Below are 26436 nucleotides of genomic sequence, written 5' to 3'. Positions count from 1 at the left end.
TTCGTGGGCGGAACCCGCAAGTTGGTCACCAAAACATACATCAAGTGGCACGTGATATCCCATTGTCACCACAGATACGCACGACAAGACATACATCAAGTGTTCTCAAATCTTTAAAGACTCAATCCGATAAGATTACTTCAAAGGGGAAACTCAATTCATTACAAGAGAGAAGAGGGGGGGGGGAGAAACATAAGATCCAACTATAATAGCAAAGCTCGCGATACATCAAGATCGTGCCAAATCAAGAACACGAGAGAGAGAGAGAGAGAGATCAAACACATAGCTACTGGTACATACCCTTAGCCCCGAGGGAGAACTACTCCCTCCTCGTCATGGAGAGCGCCGGGATGATGAAGATGGCCACCGGAGAGGGTTCCCCCCTCCGGCAGGGTGCCGGAACAGGGTCCCGATTGACTTTTGGTGGCTATGGAGACTTCTGGCGGCGGAACTCCCGATCTATCTTGCGTTCTGGAAGTTTTAGGGTACGATGATATATATAAGCAGAAGAAGCACGTTAGGGGAGCCACAGGGGCCCCACGAGGCAGGGGGCGCGCCCCCCACCCTCGTGGGCAGCTCCCGTATCTTCTGACGTGGGGTCCAAGTCCATCAGGTGTGTTTCCTTCCAAAAATAACTTCTCCAGTTGATTTCGTTCCGTTTCGACTCCGTCCGATATTCCTTTTCTTCAAAACACTGAAATAGACATAAAACAGTAAATCTGGGCTGGGCCTCCGGTTAATAGGTTAGTCCCAAAAGTAATATAAAAGTGGATAATAAAGCCCAATATTGCCCAAAACAGTAGATAATATAGCATGGAGCAATCAAAAATTATAGATACGTTGAAGACGTATCAGCGGTCGACCCAAATGGACAAAAAGCGGACGAAATCACCGTCCGTTTTGGTCGCCCCATTAGAGTTGCTCTTATTGGGCATAGCTAGCCAGCAATTGTTCGCTCGCTAGTCTAGCTGAGCACACATCCAAATAAAGTAAAGTTTATGTTTGTATCCTCCAAAGAAGAAATGATGCACTTCTCCGATGTGAACAAAAGCATCTCTTGATGGATCCAAACAAGGATAGAGACGATGATTCTAATGATCTTGACCCGAATTATCTCGAGTTTAATCATCAGAGGTTCTACAACATCCTCTGCAAAACTCTCTGCCCAACAGTTTGTCCTTGAAAGATTTTAGGAGTTCTGTGTAATACTCTCTATGAAATATCATGTTGTGGCACATTCAACATTGAAGGTCTATTCCTTCACAACTTAGTCTATGTTGTTGAATTTCCTTTGGCTCCAAATATTTACACCCCTTGGATCCAGAAGCTTACCAACATTGCTCAAGGCAAGCGCTATTCTATCGATTTGACCCAAGGTATTTCACACCTCCTATGTGTGACATAGTGCAGGTTCTGGAAGACAATGATAAGGGCAAATCTCTCGTCGTCAAGGAAAAGAATGTAGAGCTCATCAATCTTGAAAATCCTTTGCTCTACGAAGTAGGTAACCCAACAACTGCTTGACAAACATCAACGCCAAGACAGAAAAGAGAAAGAGCACTTAGCCTCCGAAATTAATCTTGTTGCAAACATGACTAGGAAAATTAGTCTCACTGTGAAGGAAGACAAGTGTCGTTCGTGGACAGTTCTCAGGAAATTCTACACCTAAGATCAACTCAAGAAGTTTACCATCCTGGAGAAATATGATTACATTGATGCTTTTGAGACTCGTCGCAAGAAAATACACACTCCTCCCCTTCCAATAAAATCAACAACGATTGATCTGATTTTTCTCGGTGGGGATCATGTGATAGAAGAATCTAAATCCACCTCACAACAGTTCAAGGAATGCGAAGAAAATGCTCACCAGGACAACCCCGATGGCCCAACTGACCCAGTCATTCCTGAAGGAAATGAAGCTGAAGAAAATCTTGTCACTATTGATGAAGATTCTCCCTCAGAAGTGTCATCCACCGGATACATTGCAGATGATTCTCAAGCTTCATCATCTTCTTCTTCTTTAGGCGCGTAGACTGCCTCATGCTCTTCGTCACCTTTTTGACACTTGTTGACAAAAGGGGGGAGAAGACACCAAGAGTTATTAGATCCGATTTTATTTCTTGAGTTTACAACACTTGGTGTTCTATTTGAATCTTATTGTGTTGTAAAACTCTCGTCAAACTCTATGATGGTTTGTAATGTCAATAACTCTTGCCATATTACTCCTCGACACTATTTTGCAGGTGGAATTATTCTCAGAGTTCTCTAGGGATGCATTCAATTATTCTTCGTATTATTCGTCAGTGCAATCCATCTCTCGATGATATCAAAATATCTCTCCATCAATTTATCCTAAATATGCAGGTTATCTAAGACAAAAACTTTATATACTACATACATTTAGGGGAGCTTATTTTATATCTTTGAGTTATTTACATTTCGCACATTACCATTTACAATAAATATCTACTTTCTCATGCTTAACTGTTTTGTCAACAATCATCCAGAAAAGGGGGAGATTATTAGTGCAATATAGTGCCCCTTGAGTGTTTTGGATATTTTTAGGAAAATAGTGAGGGACCAATGTGTTTGCTAGTGCACACAAAGAGATATGATCCTGAAGTTATGAGAAGTTTTCTATAAACTTTTGTGCTGATTTTCTCTATAGCAAAGAAGTATGATAAAGCTATCAAGGAGTTTGCTACCAAGGAGATTGCATGTCGGAGTCGACCCCCAAAAATATTGTTGAGATGAAGCAATTGCTATGGAGTGATGTTTGAGAGATTTGACTGCAACGGAGAAAGGCCGTGTGAAGAAATAGTCCTTTTTCATAATTTCATCTTCTTCATCTGGGTCATAGGACCACCGTACTATTAAGAGGGGTTCAAGTGTTTTGAGACTTTTGTCTATGTCAATGCTTAACCGAGATATATCCCAAGTGAGTTGTGTTGGTGCAATATCTGCCTTCCTGTGTTTTGGAGATTGTTGATAGAAACATGTATGGACTGATTTGTTTGCTAGTGCATACAAAGAGAAATAGTCCATACAGAACCGAAGAGAATGCTGTCTCCGGTGCCATGTTCGAGGAACTTCACCGAAGTATATCTACGTTGCAGAGAAGAATGAGCTACATCTGATAAAGACATGTAGACGAGAAGATTGATGTGAAGGAATTATCCCCTCGAACTTTTACTACTGAAGCGAAGCATTTGGTTCGGTATTGTTGTCCGAAGAAATTGACTGCAACGAATAGAAGTCGAAGACAAAGTGAAGACGTAGTATTCATTTTGTTCTTCTTCTTTTGTTCATTTGAGTCATATGACCTCTGTACTATTAAGAGGGATATAGGTTCTCGAAGCCTAGATCCATTGTGATGCTTAGCCCAAAACCTATGAAAGATGCAAGAGAAATCTCTTTATGCTCCGAATGATTACCTAGCAGTAGTAGACATTATTCTTTGTGTTGCATGAGATATCTTTCGGACCGAGGAGTTAGCATTACTTGCTCCGCAAGTAATGTTACCATTGTGCTCAATTTCCGACCGGTGGACTCGTGTCGTTCAGTCATTGGCTGCTCCTCGTGTCCAATTTGGTCATTTCCCATCAGGGAAGGCTGTGGCTATAAATAGCCACCCCGCTCCAACGTTGCCCGTTGGCTGCTTCGCTTATGCTTTTTTAGAAGATTGATTTGAGCACCCCCTCTCCAAGTGATTTGAGTTTAAGATTCACCGAGAGAAAAATCAAGAGACCAAACTTAGACAGTGGTTGAGCATCACAGTAGTTCTAAGTTAGAGTTCGTGTACCTATTACTCTTGAGAGCTGTGCACTCTCTAGATGGATAGGTGTCGGCTCGAGTGTTGAAGAGTCGTTGTCCTCATCGAGCAAGATCTTTAGCAACCAAGAGTGATTGTGGTTCGCGAAGGTCGATCGAAGGTTTGGAGATCGCCGACAAGTATCTAACACGAGTGAAATCAACTGAAGTCTGATCAGCTTCAAATTGAAGGAGAATAGGGTGAAGAGAGTTTATCTTTCGTGTTAAGTCACAACCCCTTCAACCAGACATAGCCCTTTGGCAGAAGGGTGAACTGGTCTACCAAATCTCTCTGTCACCATCGAGCACCACTGGTTCAATCTACTTTACTGGAATTCCTTCAACAGTCTACTTTTCGTGCTCTGTGTCGATAGTTTATCTGATCATTAACATTTATTGTATTTTCATTCGCTTCAGTTATCTCTATTGTTCTCAAACGATGTTTTTCACAGCCTATCCTGTTGCATTCTCATCACTTGTCCCTATCATGTAAATGTTATACCTCATGCTATTACATGTGTTTGCATGTTGCATTACAATCATTGTAGTTAAACCTATGATATCTCAAGCTCGTACCATAATTGCTTCCTATGTCGGTAGAAATGGTCCTCAACATCGTGCTTGATTGATTTCGTGTCTACCGAACCTTATTTTCGTTGCTGTGTTTGGATTCAGTTCAAAAATATTCGGAAAAATGAATCTCCCAGTCAACCCCCTCTGGCCGATATACTCTCGATCCTAACAAGTTGACACAAAGTTCTTCTGGGCTTCGAGAGAAATGCTGAAGCAGTGGAGTCAGCTTTACTTGTTTCTCAAGTAAAAATGTCGTGTGAGTTGAAATTCGACCATTGGAAAAGTGTCGGTTGACCATTGGTTCGACCACAAGCCCCTATTGGTGATTTCACCATTGAGATTGCTCTAGCTATAAATAGTCGCCCCGCTCCAACCATTACATGTTGGTTGCTATGTTTGATTTGACAAGTTTGTTTGAGCACCCCTCTCTAAGATATTTGTGTGAATTCTTCCGAGAGAAAACCTAGAGCCAAAACTTAGATAGTGGTTCAACATCACATAGATGTAAGTTGAGAGTTCTTGAGCTTATTAATCTTGAGAGTTGCATACTCTCTAGATGGTTAGGCGTCGGTTTAGCGTGACTAAGAGTAATTGTGGTCACCGAAGACAAAGTCTATGAAGGTTTGGATATTGCCGAGAAGAATCTACAACGAGTGAAATCAACTGAAATTCGAGGAGCTCCGTGTCGAGGAGAATAGGACGGAGAGAAGTTTGATCATGTGTTCAATCAAAAGTCCCTCCAACCAGACATAACTCGTTTGTAGAAGAGTGAACTAGTCTACCAAATACTCTGTTGCCATCAAACACCACTTGTTCTTTCTCATTCCGCATTACTTTCTGTAATTTACTTTCGGTTCAATTATCCCTGATGTGTCATTCTTCAAAACTTTGTCTGTTAATTCTCCTCTTGCAATTCTATATGCATTGAGATCATGTTTCTTTTCGTGTTATCTCTCACTATGCCAAAGACTGTCTATGTTGTCTGTCTGCCTGATATTCATCTACTGCTACATTGTTATTCTTCTTAGTTCTGTTCTAATGAATATCTCGCAGTAGCCTGCCTTGTTATTTCTTTCTTGCTATCTTATCTTTCAATAGATCCCTTTGTTTGAACTGTTTGTGATAGTTTTTCCCGCTGTGTTGTGCTGAGAGTTTTGAAGTTTCGAAATAAATTTTAAATCTTTCATTCACCCTCCTTGGTTGATATACTTAGATTTACAATTTCGTCCACCAAACACAGGCTCCACCCAAAGATCGAAAGCGTCGGACGAACAAAAGAAGAAAAAACAATAGACAACACTAACGGGGTAGCCCCAACAACATCCAATAGCCGGGTGGACAAGAGTGCCGATAAAGCGGGTTTGAACAAATAGCCTCAACCATACAACCCGGTGGACCGACTAGCCAATGATAAACCAGCAGGCTCTAGCAACAGACGGGGGAAACAAGTGTCGACCAAGCGGGTTTGAATAGAAAGCCTCGACCATACAATTAACCCTAGCATCATCCAATAGCCGAGTGAAAGGAAAGTCCGAGCAGGCGGCGGTCCAACATTCGGGACCAGATGGCACGGTAGCCAGGGCAGCATCAAACAACTGAGTGGATAGAAAGGCCAAGTAGGGCAGCGTTCGAACATCCGGGACCAGCCACCGCCGTAAACCGGTAGAGTAGACAAAGAGGGTCGGGCAGGCCAACCCCTCACACCCCCATCCAGACAGACACGAAATGGCACCAACTATCGTGGCAGACCCGATACCGCCGAACAAACGAGTATACGATGGGTCGATAGAAAATACCCAAACAAGGGGCGAGGGGGGGGGGCGTCTGTGTTCATGACCCATGCGTCATGGACCCCGCGGGAGTGTCGAGGCGGTGAGGCACTGCATAACGCGATAAGACGACAGGGAGTGTGTCAGTAAGGCAGCGGGCACGGTGCGGCTAGATCGGATGGTGCGGAGAGCGGTTGAGGGTGCGAATGCCCTAAGGAAAAGAGTACTCAAGCATCCTTCAAAGGAGTAATTTCCGGTGGAAACTAAGTTTTCATTCATCTTAAAATCGCATCAAGGCAAGGCAAGTTGCACAAAAGTTACCACCAGGGTTCAAATCCTGGTGCTCGCATTTATCCCTGGATTTATTTTAGGATTTCTGGCGATGTGCATTCAGTGGGAGAAGATGTTCCCGTCGACGATGAGGTGCCTACGATGACTTCGTAAATTTTAAAATGATATGCCGACTTAGTCTTTCGTAGGTGCTCATAGAGGTAGGGTGTGCGTGTGTGTGTTTATAGGGATGAGTGTATGCACGTGTATATGAGCGCTTGCGTGTGTACTGTGTTTAAAAAAATTCAGTTTAAATAAAAGACAACTTTTATACCGTATATAAAACCAAGGTGACAGCAGTAGAAATTATTGGGAAAATATACTACCCTGGTGGGTCATTCAGACGCAAACATCGATCATCACGGGAGGCAGAGGTACATCAGGTGGAAATCTACAATGGAGCTGTGCACGTGTTGGTTAATCAGTATTTGATCCCGCCACGTCCACCGACTCCTTGATCTATTTTGCGGTTGCTCTGAAACGCCATCGATCTCGACTGCACCTGGACGACCGTGAACTCCTCCTCCGGCTGCACCACAACGCCATCTGCAGCGCCGGTGGGTTTCAGGTGATCGCCGCCAGCGCCAAGGGACTGGGAGTAGTCGGATGCTAGGGGCCCCGCGAGGCCCAGGTAGCCGGCGCATCGTTGAGCCATGCGGTGCAGCAGCGACCGTAACGCCGAGGAGGAGGCCTCCATAGCCATGGCCGCTCCTTCCCCGAAGCTCTTCTCCTGCTCCTGCTTGCGCTCCATGGATTACTGCGGATCCTGGAAAGAAGCTTGGCTAGTCCTGTGGTTTGCTGTTGTACTGAGAGTCTGAGATGGGGGCGTGCATCCGTGTCCATTTATATACAGCGAGCACTTCGAATTGGGGTTGGAGTGTCAGTTTCCGTGTGTAAGCATGGTAGGTAGTCTTGTGAAGGGGTTGACTGTTGACTCCAGCATCTGCATGTGACACTAATATTGGGTGGAGCTGTTGGTGAAAGATAAACGTGCACATATCTTTTTGGTGCAGTCACTAGCTGTCGCGGTCACACAGCACATCACATGGAGATTATTCCTCAATCACCATCCTAATCTACATCCATGTGCACCAGCAGCAGCATTGCTTCACTGTTACTTGTATAAACATCATTCTTGGACTGGAATGGAAGCAGCGCGGCAACTAATGGTGGACTGACTGACAGCGATGCTTGGATTAACAAGCTAACAAACCACTACAGACAAGGGCGCGCGTGTAGCGCGAGCGTTGAATCGATTCTTATTTTAGGATTGAACGCTCTCGCTAGTCGCCGCCAGAAGCAAAGCATTGGACAACATGGAAATGAAAGAGATCTCATCAGGAACGGCATCATCGTATCTCCGCCGCGCCTCCCTCCCCCCGCGCCGCTGGCCGCTCCGGCCGCGGCGGCCACCCACCTGCCTTAATGGTGACGTCTTCTCCGCCATCGCCAGCTGCGAGTGCAAGCTCCGAACCCATCAGCGTGGGATATCCCTATTTCCCCTGGTCCATCCGAATCCGAGGTGCCGGAAACACAATTCGAGGCTCCACCAGATCCAGCCGACCGGCCACAGATCCAGCAGCAATCCTCGCTGTCGCCGGCCGCGGCGCCTTCAAGCGAGGCCGAGCTACCGCCGCCCCCTACGCAGCGCCTTAAATCCATTATCGTCGCCCCATCCCTCCAGCTGCCCAGATTTCCGTTTCGAGGATGGACGGTGGGTGGACCGAGGTCAGCCACCGGAAGAAGAAACGCCCTGCCTCCGGCCCGCTGGGCTACAGGGCGCGCCCCGGGGTGCAGCGGACGGACCGGCGCAGTGGCTTCAATGCGGCCGTCGCCCGCGCGGCCTTCTTAAGCCGGTTCCGCGGCCGCTGCTTCCGCTGCCTCAGCAAGAAACATCGCCGCGCCGACTGCCGTGATCCCATTCACTGCATCCTCTGCGAGCTGCCCGGCCACATAGAGAAGCAGTGCCCACAAAATCAGCGCTCCAGGCCTAGGCAAGCCGCTCCTCCGGCGCCAATCCACTCACGCCTCTGCTTCCCGCCGCCTGCTGCATCCACCATGCCCACCACCACCTCGGCCATGCAACGCCACATCGACCCCTCCCGCCGCCCCAGAGAGAGCTACTCGCTGATCATGTCTTCCCCGGCGACAGAGCAGGCCATTTTCTTCCTGCGCAACCACGCCGTCACCATGACTGCGACGGACGGTGTCAACACCACGTCCCCTATGGCGGTGGGCAGCGCGCTGGAGGCGCAGCTTGCCGTCCCGGTGAGCCAGCTGCGTGTCACGGCTCACCACCCGGAACACTACCTCGTCATCTACAGCCAGCCCACGCACCACGTCAATGCCGTTCGCCGCGGCTCAATCAGGGTCGACGGCGCCGCCTTCAACATTGCGCCGTGGCATGAGCACGACCACGCCGCCTTCGACACGCTTTAGCTTCACATCAGAGTCGTCATCGAGAAGGTCCCTATGCAGTACTGGTCCTTGGAAGGGATCGAGGAAATCCTTGGGAAGAAGGTGAGCGTCGACCGCCTCGACAGCAGGACGCAGGAGCGCGGACACACGAAGACTTTTGCCTGCTGGGTCTGGACGAACGACGTCGCCCACATCCCCACCAAGCACACGCTCAGGGTCCTACCGCACGGCGCGGGACGCGTCGAGGAGATGCAGGGCTACTCGCCGCCCGACCGGCGCGTTGCTCCACCACCGGGCACCACGGACTACACCATGCTCATCCACGTCGACAGGGTCGAAGACTGGCCCCCCCCATCGCCGCGCTCTTCGCACTCTGCCCAAAGCGGGCTGCCGTCGTCCGACTCCGACACTGACGATCGGCCCCGCTTTACCGTGATCCCTGCCACCTGGACCATGGAGGTCGAGGACGGGCAGAGGGGTGATTGCCTCCATCGCCTTGGGCGCGCCCAGGTGGCCGACCTGGGCTGCCGCGGCATGCCACGCGATGGACGCGACCACGACGACGCTGGCGGAGCTGGCGGCGCTGGTCGCAGATCCTGGAAGGATGCCCTACTACGTCGGGGACGCGCACCGACCCAGCCGGCGCCGGCGCCTGCCCCGCGTCATCGCAGCCGCTCCCCCCAGCCAGGCGCCACCATGATGTCTACTACACAACCTTCTTCTTGTAGACATTTTTGGGCGTCCAAGTGTAAAGATTTATAGGACAGTAGCAAATTTCCCTCAAGTGGATGACCTAAGGTTTATCAATCCGTAGGAGGCGTAGGATAAAGATGGTCTCTCTCAAGCAACCCTGCAACCAAATAACAAAGAGTCTCTTGTGTCCCCAACACACCCAATACAATGGTAAATTATATAGGTGCACTAGTTCGGCGAAGAGATGGTGATACAAGTGGTATATGGATAGTAGATAATAGTTTTTGTAATCTGAAAATATAAAAACAGCAAGGTAGCAAGTGATAAAAGTGAGCATACACGGTATTGCAATGATAGGAAACAAGGCCTAGCTAGGGTTCATACTTTCGCTAGTGTAAGTTCCCTCAATAATGATAACATAATTGGATCACATAACTATCCCTCAACATGCAACAAAGAGTCACTCCGAAGTCACTAATAGCGGAGAACAAACGAAGAGATTATGGTAGGGTACGAAACCACCTCAAAGTTATTCTTTCCAATCAATCCGTTGGGCTATTCCTATAAGTGTCACAAACAGCCCTAGAGTTCATACTAGAATAACACCTTAAGACACAAATCAACCAAAACCCTAATGTCACCTAGATACTCCAATGTCACCTCAAGTATCCGTGGGTATGATTATACGATATGCATCACACAATCTCAGATTCATCTATTCAACCAACACAAAGAACCTCAAAGAGTGCCCCAAAGTTTCAACCCGAGAATCACGACGAAAACGTGTGCCAACCCCTATGCATAGGTTCATGGGCGGAACCCGCAAGTTGATCACCAAAACATACATCAAGTGAATCACGTGATATCCCATTGTCACCACAGATACGCACGGCAAGACATACATCAAGTGTTCTCAAATCTTTAAAGACTCAATCCGATAAGATTACTTCAAGGGGAAAACTCAATTCATTACAAGAGAGTAGAGGGGGAGGAGAAACATAAGATCCAACTATAATAGCAAAGCTCGCGATACATCAAGATCGTGCCAAATCAAGAACACGAGAGAGAGAGATCAAACACATAGCTACTGGTACATACTCTCAGCCCCGAGGGAGAACTACTCCCTCCTCGTCATGGAGAGCACCGGGATGATGAAGATGGCTACCGGAGAAGGATTCCCCCTCCGGCAGGGTGCCGGAACGGGTCTAGATTGGCTTTCGGTGGCTACGGAGGCTTCTGGCGGCGGAACTCCTGATCTATTGTGCTCTCCGGTGTTTTTAGGGTATATGGATGTAACACCCACGATGCGGCTATATCTCCCACGTGTCGGAGTATGACTTAGAGGAATAACCGCATTGTAGGCATGTCGCAAGAGGGGTAATCTTTACACATCCCATGTACTGAATAAGAAAGAGAAACAGAGTTGGCTTACAATCGCCACTTCACACAATACATGATTAAAGCATTACATCATCCAGATACAATCAAGGTCCGACTACGGAACCAAAATAAAAGAAGACTACCCCTAATGCAAAAGATCCCCGATCGCCCCAACTGGGCTCCACTACTGAACAACTGGAAACGAAACAACACAACGAACACGATCTTCATCGAGCTCCTCCTTGAGCTCGGTTGCGTCACCTGCACGGTATCATCTGCACCTGCAAACTGGTTCTGGAAGTAATCTGTGAGTCACGGGGACTCAGCAATCTCACACCCTCGTGATCAAGACTATTTAAGCTTATGGGTAGGTAAAAGGTATGAGGTGGAGCTGCAGCAAGCACTAGCATATATGGTGGCTAACATACGCAAATGAGAGCGAGAAGAGAAGGCAAAGCACGTTCGGGAATCTATGATCAAGAAGTGATCCTAGACTACTTACGTTCAAGCATAACTCCAACACCGTGTTCACTTCCCGGATCCCGCCGAGAAGAGACCATCACGGCTACACATGCGGTTGATGCATTTTAGTTAAGTTAAGTGTCAAGTTCTCTACAACCGGACATTAACAAATTCCCATCTGCCCATAACCACAGGCACGGCTTTCAAAAGTTCAAAACCCTGTAGGGGTGTCCCAACTTAGCCCATCACAAACTCTCACGGTCAACGAAGGATGACAACCCAATCAGACTCGGAATCCCGGTTACAAGACATCTCGACAATGGTAAAACTAAACCAGCAAAGCCGCCCGATGTGCCGACAAATCCCGATAGGACTCACACGTATCTCGTTCTCAGGGCACACCGGATAGGTCAAGCTACGAGTAAAACCAACCCTCGAGTTTCCCCGAGGTGGCCCCGCAGGCTGCCCAGTTCGGACCAACACTCAGAGGAGCACTGGCCCGGGGGGTTAAAATAAAGATGACCCTTGAGTCTGCAGAACCCAAGGGAAAAAGGCTTAGGTGGCAAATGGTAAAACCAAGGTTTGGCATTGCTGGAGGAGTTTTATTCAAGGCGAACTGTCAAGGGGTTCCCATTATAACCCAACCGCGTAAGGAACGCAAAATCGAGGAACATAACACCGGTATGACGGAAACTAGGGCGGCAAGAGTGGAACAAAACACCAGGCATAGGGCCGAGCCTTCCACCCTTTACCAAGTATATAGATGCATTAATTAAATAAGAGATATTGTGATATCCCAACAAATATCCATGTTCCAACATGGAACAAACTCCAATCTTCACCTGCAACTAACAACACTATAAGAGGGGCTGAGCAAAGCGGTAACATAGCTAAACAACGGTTTGCTAGGACAAGGTGGGTTAGAGGCTTGAAATGGCAATATGGGAGGCATGATATAGAAAGTGGTAGGTATCGCGGCATAGGCATAGCAATAGAGTGAGCAACTAGCAAGCAAAGATAGAAGTGATTTCGAGGGTATGGTCATCTTGAGATCCCGCGAGGAAGAAGAACGAGTCCATGAAGAAGACAAATGGACGTAGTCGAACGAATCCTCACAAACTCAACGTTATCGGAACCAATCCGAAAAAGCAACATCGGAAAGAAGCAAACAACAAAGTAAACAACCATCACATAACCATGGCATGATGCACAATCAAGTATGATGCATGTCCGGTTTAATGAGGCATGGCATGGCAAAGTGCACAAGCAATTCTACAAATTAAGTGGAGCTCAATATGCAACGAGTTGCATATTGACGAAACACCACATTCAACTTATTTAGTTCTCTCTCGTTTATGTACCCAACAAGATTAAATGTTGATTAACATGGCAAGGGGTGAAGCAAAACAAAACTACCTATCTAGGCAAGTTTAAATGAGGCCAGAACAACAAACAACAAGTCCGGAAACTCCTCATGTGCATATTTTTGGTTTTGGTACTGTTCTGCCCTAAACACAATTTTAGAGTTATTAAACATGCAAAGTAAAGCCACCATGTTAAACTAGGAATTTTCTACCCCATTTACATATAAAGTTTATTAAATTTGGAGCTACGGTTATTTAGTTATGGAATAAAGAATTTTAACGAGTTATTTAAGCAAATTTAAACAAACAACATTTTATACATTTTAAACATAGATGAAAGTGGCAAATTATTAATCTACACAAAATTCTTAACAAGTTTCATATATAAAACATTTTGATCCGATGCACGGTTGTGGAATTATTAAATGCATGATCAACAAGGGCTTTTCTGTAAAACTGCAGATCACTGGATAAATAGATAAACTCATACAACGCGTGAAAAAAGATATTGGGCCAAATATGGCTGGCCCGATAGGAACCCAGGAGAGGGGCTGTTGGCTGCTCACCCATGGGCTTCGGCCCGGTTCGATGGAGGAGGCGGGGCAGGCCGGATCTGGCTTGGGTCGGCTTTAGCTGGCCTTGGAGGCCGAAGGGGAAGCAGGCGCTGCGCGGTCAACGCGAGACAGGGGTGTCTCGTCCTCCCTGTAGAATGAAGCAGAGGAGGGGCTCGGCTGGGTCAACGCCGGCGCGTGGCAGAGTTGGACTTGGCGCAGCGGTGCTCGGGCGGACGAGGTGGTTGCAGCCGGGGCTCGGGACTGCTGCTGCTTGGGTGTTTGGCGGCTATCAACACGAGGACGATGAGGAACGCCGGCAGGCTTGCTCCGGGATGAAGCAGATCGGTGAGAGGAGATGGGCGCGCGAGGGAGGGGGCTCAGCTGCAGAAGAGGTCCGGCGGGGCAGTTGGTGGAGGAGGGCACATGCACGGCTAAAGCCCCGGTGGACTTGGGCGGTGACGGAGCCGGTCTCCGATGAAGCAGAGGCGCGCGAGGGAGGTTCACAGCGCGTGGGGCTTGAGGCCGCAGGGCCTTGGTCGCGCGGTCGCCAGCGATGTTGGAGGCGTTGGCTGGCTGGTCCTGGTCGTCGATGACGTCCTGCAGGGCACGAGGAGGCGGCTTGCCGTCGGTGGAGTCCCGGTGTGGAGACCAAGAGGAGGTGGCCTCGGGCATGACCAAGGGATCGAGGGGAAGGCTCGGATGGACTATTGTTGGTTTGGGACCGAGGAGAAGGGGATCGGGGAGGATCTCGATGTGATTTGAGTGTGGCGGCGGCAAGGGGGAAGGATGGGACATTGTCCCTAAAATTTAGGGTTAGAGTAGACTGAATATATAGTGAGTGGTTAGGTTAGGGTTACCTTGGTCCCTCTGATCGAAATCGGACGGTCGCGAAATAAAAGCTTAGGGAGTCCAAATGAGAAAACGGTGATGTTTTGTAGATGTTTAGGGATGATGTGAACCCATCGGTGACGACTGCCCGGGTCAGTCCGGGACAGCTTTCGGACGCGCGCACGAGGAGGTCCGATGCACTGTGCAAAGAGGGGTAGGCATGGGCCTAGGTGGACTATGGAGAGCGGGTTGGTCTGAGAGAAGAGGGGAGAGATGCAGCCCGACACGATTTCCAGAGACCAAAAACGTCCGACGTTAGAGCGGCTATACTGCCGCTATAGTTATCCGTTGGGGCGTCAAACTGACTCCGAACGCGATGAAACTTGGCAGGCGGCCTACTGACAACAAAACAACACCGCATGCCAACTTTCATCCCATTCCAAGAACATTTTTTGGCCACTTATAAAATAATATTTCGGACATGCCGTGGGCGCGTGCAAGTGTGTCTGGGCTTAGAACGGACAATGGAAAGAACTGGGGAACCCGGACGGATGCAAGTTTTGAAAACATGTAGATGCAATGCGGATGATGACATGGCAAGATGCAACACGCAAGCAAATGACAAGACAACAATAGAAAATAACTGGAAGACACCTGGCGCAACGGTCTCGGGGCGTCACAACACTCCACCACTACGAGAGGATCTCGTCCCGAGATCTAGGATAGCACCGGAGGGAAACGGAAGAGGAAGAGAATAGGTAAAACTAAGTTGCTTCTTTGAAAAATGAGTGAAACCAAAGAACCTTGAGAGGTTGAACAAATTGAAATAAAAGAATACAATGAAGATGAACGAAGTGGAAAACACTCCGTTAGGAAAGAGGAACAAGGAACATCACGAGAACCCTGTAGGTTGAAAGACATGAGAAAAGGGTTGCAATGAACAAGAAGTACATGCAATCACTCCGGTAGAAAATGAGAAGTACAAGGAACGATAAGGATCAATTACGACAACACTCCGGTTAACAAGATAGAGAAGGAATAAGAATGATATAATTTGGACAGCACTCCGACCATAAGTGGAAGGAATCGAACATGATCCTGACAAGATGAGGATACTTGATGAGATCGACAACACACTAACTCCGGAACTATTGATAGAATGGCACAATGGGTAAAAGATTTCAGATAGCACTCCGGTTGAAAAGTGAGGCAAAACTTGATAAGATGAGAGAACTTGAAAATAGGGCACGATACTCCGGTTGAATTGATAAGCAAAGAAAAGAACATGATCTTCACAATACGAGATGATGACTGAAGAGAGAAACATCACAATGCCTCCGGATGAAGGAATAAAAGGTAGATCGTCGGAACAAAAGAACGGAGAAGAAAATGGCAACTTTTGCCACAAAAGAGCTTGAAAAGGCATCCTTAGGAGAAGGGTCAAACGGAGTTGTTGGAAAAAACTAACAACGAAAAGAGTAAGCTTGATGTGGGCTTATGGAAAACATCTCAAAATCAAGAGCTGGAATTCTGCCACTAACGGAAATGATAGATTGGATTGGTATCAACAAGGAGATGCGAAGCTTATCTCACCGGAAGGATAAATGAAGAAATTGGGTCACTTATAAGCACCATAGATAGCCACAATCCTTAGGGAAGGCTTTAGGTGAAATATAACCCAAAATAACTCCAATGAAGAGATTGGTGGATTTAAAATAACTCATTCTTAACAACATGTGAATCATGAAACATGGACTCAGATTATCAAGAATGACATAATACCACCTCCAATGATACGGTAGAAAGAATTGCACTCCGGATTGCAAGATGAAGAATGCTTGAGCTCCTTTGAATAGAATCTCGATGAACACTTTGATAAGGAATTAAATCCTTGATGAACCATCATGTATAACCTTCATGAAGAACTCCGATAACAAAAGGATGATCACACGAAAGGAAAAAAAAGTTGAAAACGCAAGGTGAATCCTTGCAATGATTTAGATGAATCTCCATGGTGATATAATTGCGAAAGCTTGGAACTCTTAAAAAGGAAAGATAAACCTCTCGAACCGAGAATGTGATATGATGAACCTCCAAAATAAGGGATATAATCATTTGGATGAAACAAGAATAAGAATTACATTATGCTTATCCTTCATCGATTTAAATTGATGACCAACAACGGATTTGCATACTACTTATTCTCGTAGAAAGGATTAAGCGAGATATAGCGCAAACTTGGGAAGGTCTTCAACGAACCACCGGTAGGATTGAAACAACGAATGAATTGATATGATAAAGGAAGGAAGAGAATCTTGAATGAACCACCGTAAGAATTGAAAATGAACGAAGAGAAGATAAAGAAACACCGGGAAGAATTTGCAAATGAACGAAGATGCTTGAGAGAATATAGATACAAGTGAAATGAAGAGATCCCGAGCTGATTAGAGAATACTTGGATGATGCACTGGTAAGATTTTTGAGAACAATAGCTGAAAGCTAGAATGAATAATCCCGAAATGATGGCCTTCAGAGAATCAAGCTGAAAAAATCCTGGATTGCTCCGGATGGGTGAAAAGAGTTCTCACAATCGAAAACAAATATGAGAGGATGGCAGTGATACGTCTCCGTCGTATCTACTTTTCCAAACACTTTTGCCCTTGTTTTGGACTCTAACTTGTATGATTTGAATGGAACTAACCCGGACTGACGCTGTTTTCAGCAGAATTGCCATGGTGTTGTTATGTGCAGAAAACAAATATTCTCGGAATGACCTGAAACTCCACGGAATATCTTAGAAAAAAATAAAAAATCCTCGCCAAAGATGAAGACCAGGGGGCCCACACCCTTCTCACGAGGGTGGGGGGCGCCCCCCAGGGCTCGCCCCTACCTCGTGGCCCCCCTGGATGCCCTCCGACGCCAACTCCAACTCTATATATTTGCTTTCGGAGAGAAAAAACCAGAGAGAAGAAATCATCGTGTTTTACGATACGGAGCCGCCGCCAAGCCCTAAAACCTCTCGGGAGGGCTGACCTGGAGTCCGTTCGGGGCTCCGGAGAGGGGGATTCGTCGCCGTCGTCATCATCAACCATCGTCCACCACCAATTTCATGATGCTCACCGCCGTGCGTGAGTAATTCCATCGTAGGCTTGCTGGACGGTGATGGGTTGGATGAGATTTATCATGTAATCGAGTTAGTTTTGTTAGGGTTTGATCCCTAGTATCCACTATGTTCTGAGATTGATGTTGCTATGACTTTGCTATGCTTAATGCTTGTCACTAGGGCCCGAGTGCCATGATTTCAGATCTGAACCTATTATGTTTTCATGAATATATGTGAGTTCTTGATCCTATCTTGCAAGTCTATAGTCACCTACTATGTGTTATGATCCGGCAACCCCGAAGTGACAATAATCGGGACCACTCCCGGTGATGACCATAGTTTGAGGAGTTCATGTATTCACTATGTGCTAATGCTTTGTTCTGGTTCTCTATTAAAAGGAGGCCTTAATATCCCTTAGTTTCCAATAGGACCCCGCTGCCACGGGAGGGTAGGACAAAAGATGTCATGCAAGTTCTTTTCCATAAGCACGTATGACTATATACGGAATACACGCCTACATTATATTGATGAATTGGAGCTAGTTCTGTGTCACCCTATGTTATGAATGTTACATGATGAATAGCATCCTGCATAATTATCCATCACTGATCCGGTGCCTATGAGTTTTCCATATACTGGTTTACGCTTATTTACTTTCCCGCTGCTACTGTTACAATCACTACAAAGTACCAAAAACATTACTTTTGCTGTCTTTACTTTTGTTGCCGCAACCACCACTATCATATTACTTTGCTACTAAATAGTTTGCTGCAGATGCTAAGTTTCCAGGTGTGGTTGAATTGACAACTTAGCTGCTAATACTTGAGAATATTCTTTGGCTCCCCTTGTGTTGAATCAATAAATTTGGGTTGAATACTCTACCCTCAAAAGTTGTTGCGATCCCCTATACTTGTGGGTTATCAAGACCAATTTCTGGCGCCGTTGCCGGGGAGCATAGCTCTATTCTTTGAGTCACTTGGGATTTATATCTGCTGGATACTATGAAGAACTTGAGAGATCCAAAAACCAAGATCTATCCCTCAACTACGAGGGGAGGCAAGGAACTGCCATCTAGCTCTGCACTTGATTCACCTTCTGTTATGAGTAAGTTTGTGACACCTACACCTGCTTCTGCTATTCGTTCTGATATGTCACATGTTATTGATGATGCCACTTCTGCTATGCATGATACTTATGATGAAAGTGCTTCTATGCCTGATACTACTGTGCCCCTTGGTGAATTTCTTGATGAACAAATTGCTAGGGCTAGAGAAAAAGAAATTATTGAATCTGAATACGATGATGATAGTGATGATGAAAATATGCCTGTTATTCCTGAGGGCTATCTTTTTGATATGGAATCTTCTGCCGCTATTTTAGCTTGCAAAGATAGATATGAGCTTAAGAGGTTATTAGTTAAATGGAACAAAGAATCACTTAGAGATAAAATGAAATCCGACCCTACTTTTGCTACTTCACCTATATGTGTTCCTGATAAGGATTATGAATTCTCTGTTGATCCTGATATAATTACTTTGGTTGAATCTGATCCGTTTTATGGCTATGAATCTGAAACTGTTGTGGCATATCTTACTAAGTTAAATGATATAGCTGCCCTGTTTACTAATGATGAGAGATCGCGTTACTTCTATTTACTCAAAATATTTTTGTTCTCATTAAAGGGTGATGCTAAGATATGGTTTAATTCTCTTGATCCTGGTTGTGTGCGTAGTCCCGAGGATATGATTTATTACTTCTCTGCTAAATATTTCCCTGCTCATAAGAAACAAGCTGCTTTGAGGGAAATATACAACTTCGTGCAAATTAAAGAAGAGAGTCTCCCACAAGCTTGGGGGAGGCTTCTCAAGTTACTTAATGCTTTGCCTGATCATCCTCTTAAGAAACACGAAATACTTGATATCTTTTATAATGGACTAACTGATGCTTCCAGAGATTACCTGGATAGTTGTGCTGGTTCTCTTTTCAAGGAAAGAACATCGGATGAAGATGAAATTCTATTGAATAATATGTTGACAAATGAAAATAATTGGGCACCTCCTGAGCCAGCTCCTGCTCCAATTACTGAGCCTATTCTTAAACCAACTCCGAAGAATAGAGGTGTTCTATTCCTTAGTCCCGAAGATATGCAAGAGGCAAAGAAATCTATGAAAGAGAAAGGTATTAAAGCTGAAGATGTTAAGAATTTACCTGCTATTGAAGAAATACATGGTCTTAATATACCGCCTGTTGAAGAAACATATGATCTCAATTCTTTATTTACTGAAGAACCTCCTGATCTCGATATTCCAACACATGTAGTAAAGGTAAATTCTCTCTATAGATATGATAAAAGCTAAAGTCCCTCCTACTAAAATTTCAAGTCAGTGCTTGGATGAGTTTGATAACTTTATGTTTAAGCAAGACGACTTCAATGCTTATTTTGGTAGACAATTAAAAGAAAATGCTTATATGATTAGACACTTGGGTGATTATATGGCTAATATTAAAGGTGAACTTAAACTTGTTAGCAAACATGCTTCTATGGTTACCACTCAAGTAGAACAAGTACTTAAGGCTAAAAAGAAGTGCTTGATGAAATGAATAGTAAGAAAAATGATTATGCTGTTAGAGTGGCTACTATAACTGGTAGAATGACTCATGAACCTTTGTATCCTGAAGGCCACCCTAAGAGAATCGAGCAAGATTCTCAAAGAAATAATATTGATGTTCCTAGTTCTTCTAAAAAGAAGAAGAAGAAAAATGATAGAACTGTGCAAACTTCTATTGAACCTATTGCTGAACCACCTGATAATCCAAATGATATTTCTATGTTTGATGTTGAAACACAATCTGGTAATGAACATGAACCTAATGAAAATATTGATAATGATGTTCATGATGATGCTCAACCTAGTAATGACAATGATGTAGAAGTTGAACCTGCTGTTGATCTTGATAACCCACAACCAAAGAATCAATGTTAGGATAAAAGAGACTTTGTTGCTAGGAAACATGGTAAAGAAAGGGAACCTTGGGTTCAGAAACCCATGCCTTTTCCTCCGAAACCATCAAAGAAAAAGGATGATGAGGATTTTGAGCGCTGAAATGATTAGGCCTATCTTTTTGCGTATGCGATTAACTGATGTGCTCAAAACAAATCCTTATGCTAAATATATGAAGGATATCATTACTAATAAAAGAAAGATACCGGAAGTTGAAATTTCCACCATGCTTGCTAATTATACTTTTAAGGGTGGAATACCAAAGAAACTTGGAGACCCTGGAGTACCTACTATACCTTGTTCCATTAAAAGAAATTATATTAAAACTGCTTTATGTGATCTTGGAGCTGGTGTTAGTGTTATGCCTCTCTCTTTATATCGTAGACTTGACTTGAATAAGTTGACACCTACTGAAATATCTTTGCAAATGGCTGATAAATCAACTGCTATACCTGTCGGTATTTGTGAGGATGTGCCTGTTGTGGTTGCAAACGTTACTATTTTAACGGACTTTGTTATACTTGATATTCCCGAGGATGATAGTATTTCTATTATTCTTGGAAGACCTTTTCTTAATACTGCAGGGGCTGATATTGATTGCAACAAAGGCAATGTCACTTTTCATGTTAATGGTAATGAGCATACGGTACTCTTTCCGAGGAAACAACCTCAAGTTCATAGTATCAACTCCATTGGAAAAATTCCATCGATTATAATTGGAGGCTTTGAATTTCCTCTTCCTACTGTCAAAAAGAAATATGATATACCTATTATAGGGGATGTGCATATCCCCGTTGACGTAACTTAGTGTTATTCGAAATTTCTCCGGTTTCATGATTACCGGAATGAGTTTGTTAACAAGACTTGATCAACCTTGTTAGTGGATTCTTTTTGATGAGCATGAGATGGATGAAACTAGAAGCACAACCCTCTGTACCCCAATTTTACTTTCTGTTATTTATATTAAATAAAGTAAATATAGTATTTTCTGTGTTTTCTTGACTTATCCGTGCAATATAAAAATATCCCAAAAATAAAAGTCCTCAGAATGACATGCCAATTTAATATGATTTTTTCGGTAATATTTGAGGATTTACTATGCAAAAATTACCGCGGGAGGAGCTGCCACCTGGCCACGAGGGTGGTGGGCGCCCCCCCTCTAGGGTGCGCCCCCTGCCTCGTGGGCCCACGGTGGCCCTCCTCCACTTATCCCAGCACCCATCTTCTTCCTCTGTCTCACACAAACCCGAAAAACCAACTCAAGCACGAGTTCCAGCCACTTTTGCTGTGATTTTCGATCTCCTTGCTCAAAGCACCTCTCGCAAAACTGCTTGGGGAGATTGTTCCTTGGTATGTGACTCCTCCATTGGTCCAATTAGTTTTTGTTCTAGCGCTTTATTCTTTGCAAATTTGTGCTGCATAGGTGACCATGTTCTTGAGCTTGCATGTCAAATTTATATGGTTCTAAGTAGTTCCAATGCTTGATATAGGCTCTAGGCACTTGTAGGAGTAGTTGCTATCAGTTTTATTGAAGTTAGTTTACTTTTATTTTGAAGTTACTAAAAATTTCAGAATTTTTCAGAGAAAAACAATATGCTTAGGAAGATGTTCCAAGGTGGTTCCTCTAAGAAGCAAGGACCCAGGATTGATATGCACGATGCTGACGAGGATCCACGAAGAGACGCTCCAGTATGGCCTTGCGAATGGCCGTCGGAAAATTTTATGGACCGTGCGGGAATTAAAGAAGAATTCCAAGCATATTTGCGCAATGCCGGTCTTGAGGATTTTGAGGCTAACAAATGCCCCCAGTATCATGATCTCACAACATGATCTCACAAGTTCCTTTGTGAGGAGGTTTGAGTATTCATCTTTGCGTAATTCTCCTTCAGTCATGTTTGATCTTTATGACAAATATTATACCATGGACCTAGAGGATTTCACTCTTGCTTGCAAACTTCCATCATGGGGCAGTATTAGGGATCCCCCTAAATCTGAATTTAGAAACTTTCTTGCTAGTATAACTGTAAGGGAATCTAGAGATATGACGCAGGCTACCACAGGGAGCATTCACTTTCCTGCTATACATTATTTTGCTCTCTTCATCGGTAGATGCATAAATGCTAAGGATGAAGCATGTCACATGTGTGTCCCTGATCTTAGCATTCTTAGGAGTGCTGTGTTAGGAGACCAATCTTATCATATGGGAGCCATTGTAGCTCGTAGGTTGCATCATAATAGACATAATGGAGATTTCTTTGGAGGAATTTATGCAACCCGCTTAGCTCATTTTCTTGAGATAGACATTCGTGAGGGTGATACGGAGTTGCCTCCTGCATATTTAGATTATGACTCTATGGCTTCGCATCAGTTTGTCGAGAGGCCTGAATCACCTCTCTTATATTGTTTAATTTTTGATAAATGACGTGTTTTCCATATTACTCTCCCTGCTCCTGCCTTCTTTGATTCACAGACAAAAAGAAGATATGTTATTACCAGAGAGGAGGCAGAAGAGTATGAGAGGAGAGCGGAGGCATCTCGACTCCACGCTGCAGCTCAGCAGGCGATAACCGCTGCACATCAGTATGATCCCAACTATTCTTCGTCGCAGTACGACCCCAGCTATACCTATGGGTATCCGCCAGGCTATCCCTGGCCATAGACCAACTTAGGCCAAAAGCCTAAGCTTGGGGGAGTATGTATTTCTCACCGACATTACATTTATGTTCACACACACTCATTGCTAGATGTCGGTGCTCATACTTTTTCACTGTAATATCCATGCTAGTTTATCTTCTTTTTTCCTGCTTTCTTCTTGTGCGTTTGTTAACCTTAAGAAAAACAAAAAAAATTAGTAGTAGTTTATTTTTTAGTAATAATTAAAAAGAAAACCCAAAAATATTTCCCGTTCTTCTTTTGCTTGTTGGGAGCTTTCCCGTGTAAATAGTTTTATTTCTTTTCTTTTCTTTGGGGGTCAGTAGGAGAAGACCATAATTAAATTGTTGAAGTGGCTCTTATATGCATTATTGTTGATTTAACCAAGAGCCCATATTGCCTTGTCTTCTCCTGTTTATTGAATGCTCGCAGATTTCAGCTTAGTCCAATGCACGTGCACCCTTATTATTATTCACACCGTTCGATCGTGCAAGTGAAAGGCAATTATGATGATATATGATGGGCTGACTAAGATGAGAAAAGCTGGTATGAACTCGACCTCTTTTGTTTTTGTAAATATGATGAGTCCCTCGTTCTTGATTTAGCTTATTATGAATAAACATGTTTGCAATGACAATTAGAGATCATAGTTTCTTGTGCCATGCTTGATTAGCTATGAGTTATAATGATTTACCTTGTGTGCCAACATGCTATTGAGATGATTATGATGTGGTATGATGGGGTGGTATCCTCCTTTGAATGATTTAAGTGACTTGACTTGGCACATGTTCACGCATGTAGTTGAAACAAAATCAACATAGCCTTCACGATATTTATGTTCATGGTGGATTATATCCTACTCATGCTTGCATCCAATGTTTATTAATTTTAATGCATGTACATGGCTGTTGTCGCTCTCTAGTTGGTCGCTTCTCAGTCTTTTGCTAGCCTTCACTTGTACTAAGCGGGAATACTGCTTGTGCATCCAATCCCTTAAACCCCAAAGTTATTCCAGATGAGTCCACCATACCTTCCTATATGCGGTATCTACCTGCCGTTCCAAGTAAATTTGTATGTGCCAAACTCTAAACCTTCAAATAAACATTCTATTTTGTATGCTTGAATAGCTCATGTATCAACCAAGGCTGTCCTTATCTTCCATGTTAGGCGGGTTATTCTCAAGAGGAGTGGACTCCGCTCCTCACTCACGAGAAAATGGCTAGTCACTGGGATGCCCAGTCCCATGCTGTATGCAAACTAAATCAAAATTAATTGCAAACAAAACTCCCCCTGGACCTGATGTATGTTGGAGGCACTCGTTGTTTCGAGCAAGCCATGGATTGATGCTTGTTGGTGGAAGGGGAGTATAAACTTTACCATTCTGTTTTGGAACCGCCTATAATGTGTTTAGCATGGAAGATATCGCCATCTCTTAGTTGTTACGTTGACAATGAAAGTATACCTCTCAAAATACAATTTATCTCTATTGCAAAACCGAGCTCTGGCACCTCTACAATCCCTGCTTCCCTCTGCGAAGGGCCTATCCATTTACTTTTATGTTGAGTCATCACCCTCTTATTAAAAAGCACTAGCTGGAGAGCACAGCTGTCATTTGCATTCATCACTGTTAATTTATATTGGGTATGACTATGATTGGATATCTTTTACCATGAATTACAATGTCTAGTCAGTCCTTGATCTTTAAAGGTGCTCTGCATTTATGTTTTGCGGTCTCAGAAAGGGCTAGCGAGATACCATCTTGTTATATCATATTATGATTGTTTTGAGAAAGTGTTGTCATCCAAGGTTTATTATTATGACTTGCTAGTGGATTATGCTATTGATATGAGTAATTATGAGACCTGAGAATTATTGCAAATGTGGTTTGTTAGGATCTATGCTGAAAACTTGAATGCCGGCTTGACATAGTTACAACAACAAGAGCAAACAGAGTTTGTAAAAGTTTTTCTTTCTTTCTTTCAGTTTGTCAACTGAATTGCTTGAGGACAAGCAAGGGTTTAAGCTTGGGGGAGTTGATACGTCTCCGTCGTATCTACTTTTCCAAACAATTTTGCCCTTGTTTTGGACTCTAACTTGTATGATTTGAATGGAACTAACCTGGACTGACGCTGTTTTCAGCAGAATTGCCATGGTGTTGTTTTATGTGCAGAAAACAAATTATCTCTGAATGATCTGAAACTCCACGGAACATCTTAGAAAAAATAATAAAAAATCCTCGCCAAAGATGAAGACCAGGGGGCCCACACCCTTCTCACGAGGGTGGGGGCGCGCCGGGCGCCCCCCTAGGGGGGCCCACATCCTACTCTCCGATATATATAATCCTATAAGACTCAAAATATTTTTTTCTAGACTCAACAAAGCCAATGATTTGATCAAGCAGGGGGATCCTAAGTCGGGGAAGGCTCTGATACCAACTTGTAACACCCACGACGCGGCTATATCTCCCACGTGTCGGAGCACGACTTAGAGGCATAACCGCATTGTACGCATGTCGCAAGACGGGTAATCTTTACACATCCCATGTACTGAATAAGAAAGAGATACAGAGTTGGCTTACAATCGCCACTTCACACAATACATGATTGAAGCATTACATCATCCAGATACAATCAAGGTCCGACTACGGAACCAAAATAAAAGAAGACTACCCCTAATGCAAAAGATCCCCGATCGCCCCAACTGGGCTCCACTACTGAACAACTGGAAACGAAACACCACAACAAACACGATCTTCATCGAGCTCCTCCTTGAGCTCGGTTTCGTCACCTGCACGGTATCATCTGCACCTGCAAACTGGTTTTGGAAGTAATCTGTGAGTCACGGGGACTCAACAATCTCACACCCTCGCGATCAAGACTATTTAAGCTTATGGGTAGGTAAAAGGTATGAGGTGGATCTGCAGCAAGCACTAGCATATATGGTGGCTAACATACGCAAATGAGAGCGAGAAGACAAGGCAAAGCACGTTCGAGAATCTATGATCAAGAAGTGATCCTAGAGTACTTACGTTCAAGCATAACTCCAACACCGTGTTCACTTCCCGGACCCCGCCGAGAAGAGACCATCACGGCTACACATGCGGTTGATGCATTTTAATTAAGTTAAGTGTCAAGTTCTCTACAACCGGACATTAACAAATTCCCATCTGCCCATAACCGCGGGCACGGCTTTCGAAAGTTCAAAACCCTGTAGGGGTGTCCCAACTTAGCCCATCACAAGCTCTCACGGTCAACGAAGGATATTCCTTCTCCCAAGACAACCCGATCAGACTCGGAATCCCGGTTACAAGACATCTCGACAATGGTAAAACTAGACCAGCAAAGCCGCCCGATGTGCCGACAAATCCCGATAGGAGTCGCACGTCTCTCATTCTCAGGGCACACCGGATAGGTCAAGCTACGAGTAAAACCAACCCTCGAGTTGCCCCAAGGTGGCCCCGCAGGCTGCCCAGTTCGGACCAACACTCAGAGGAGCACT

The sequence above is a fragment of the Triticum dicoccoides genome, chromosome 5A (genome assembly GCF_002162155.2).
Source record: "Triticum dicoccoides isolate Atlit2015 ecotype Zavitan chromosome 5A, WEW_v2.0, whole genome shotgun sequence".
In the NCBI taxonomy this organism is placed as follows: domain Eukaryota; kingdom Viridiplantae; phylum Streptophyta; class Magnoliopsida; order Poales; family Poaceae; genus Triticum; species Triticum dicoccoides.
This window is presented reverse-complemented; position numbering follows the sequence as displayed.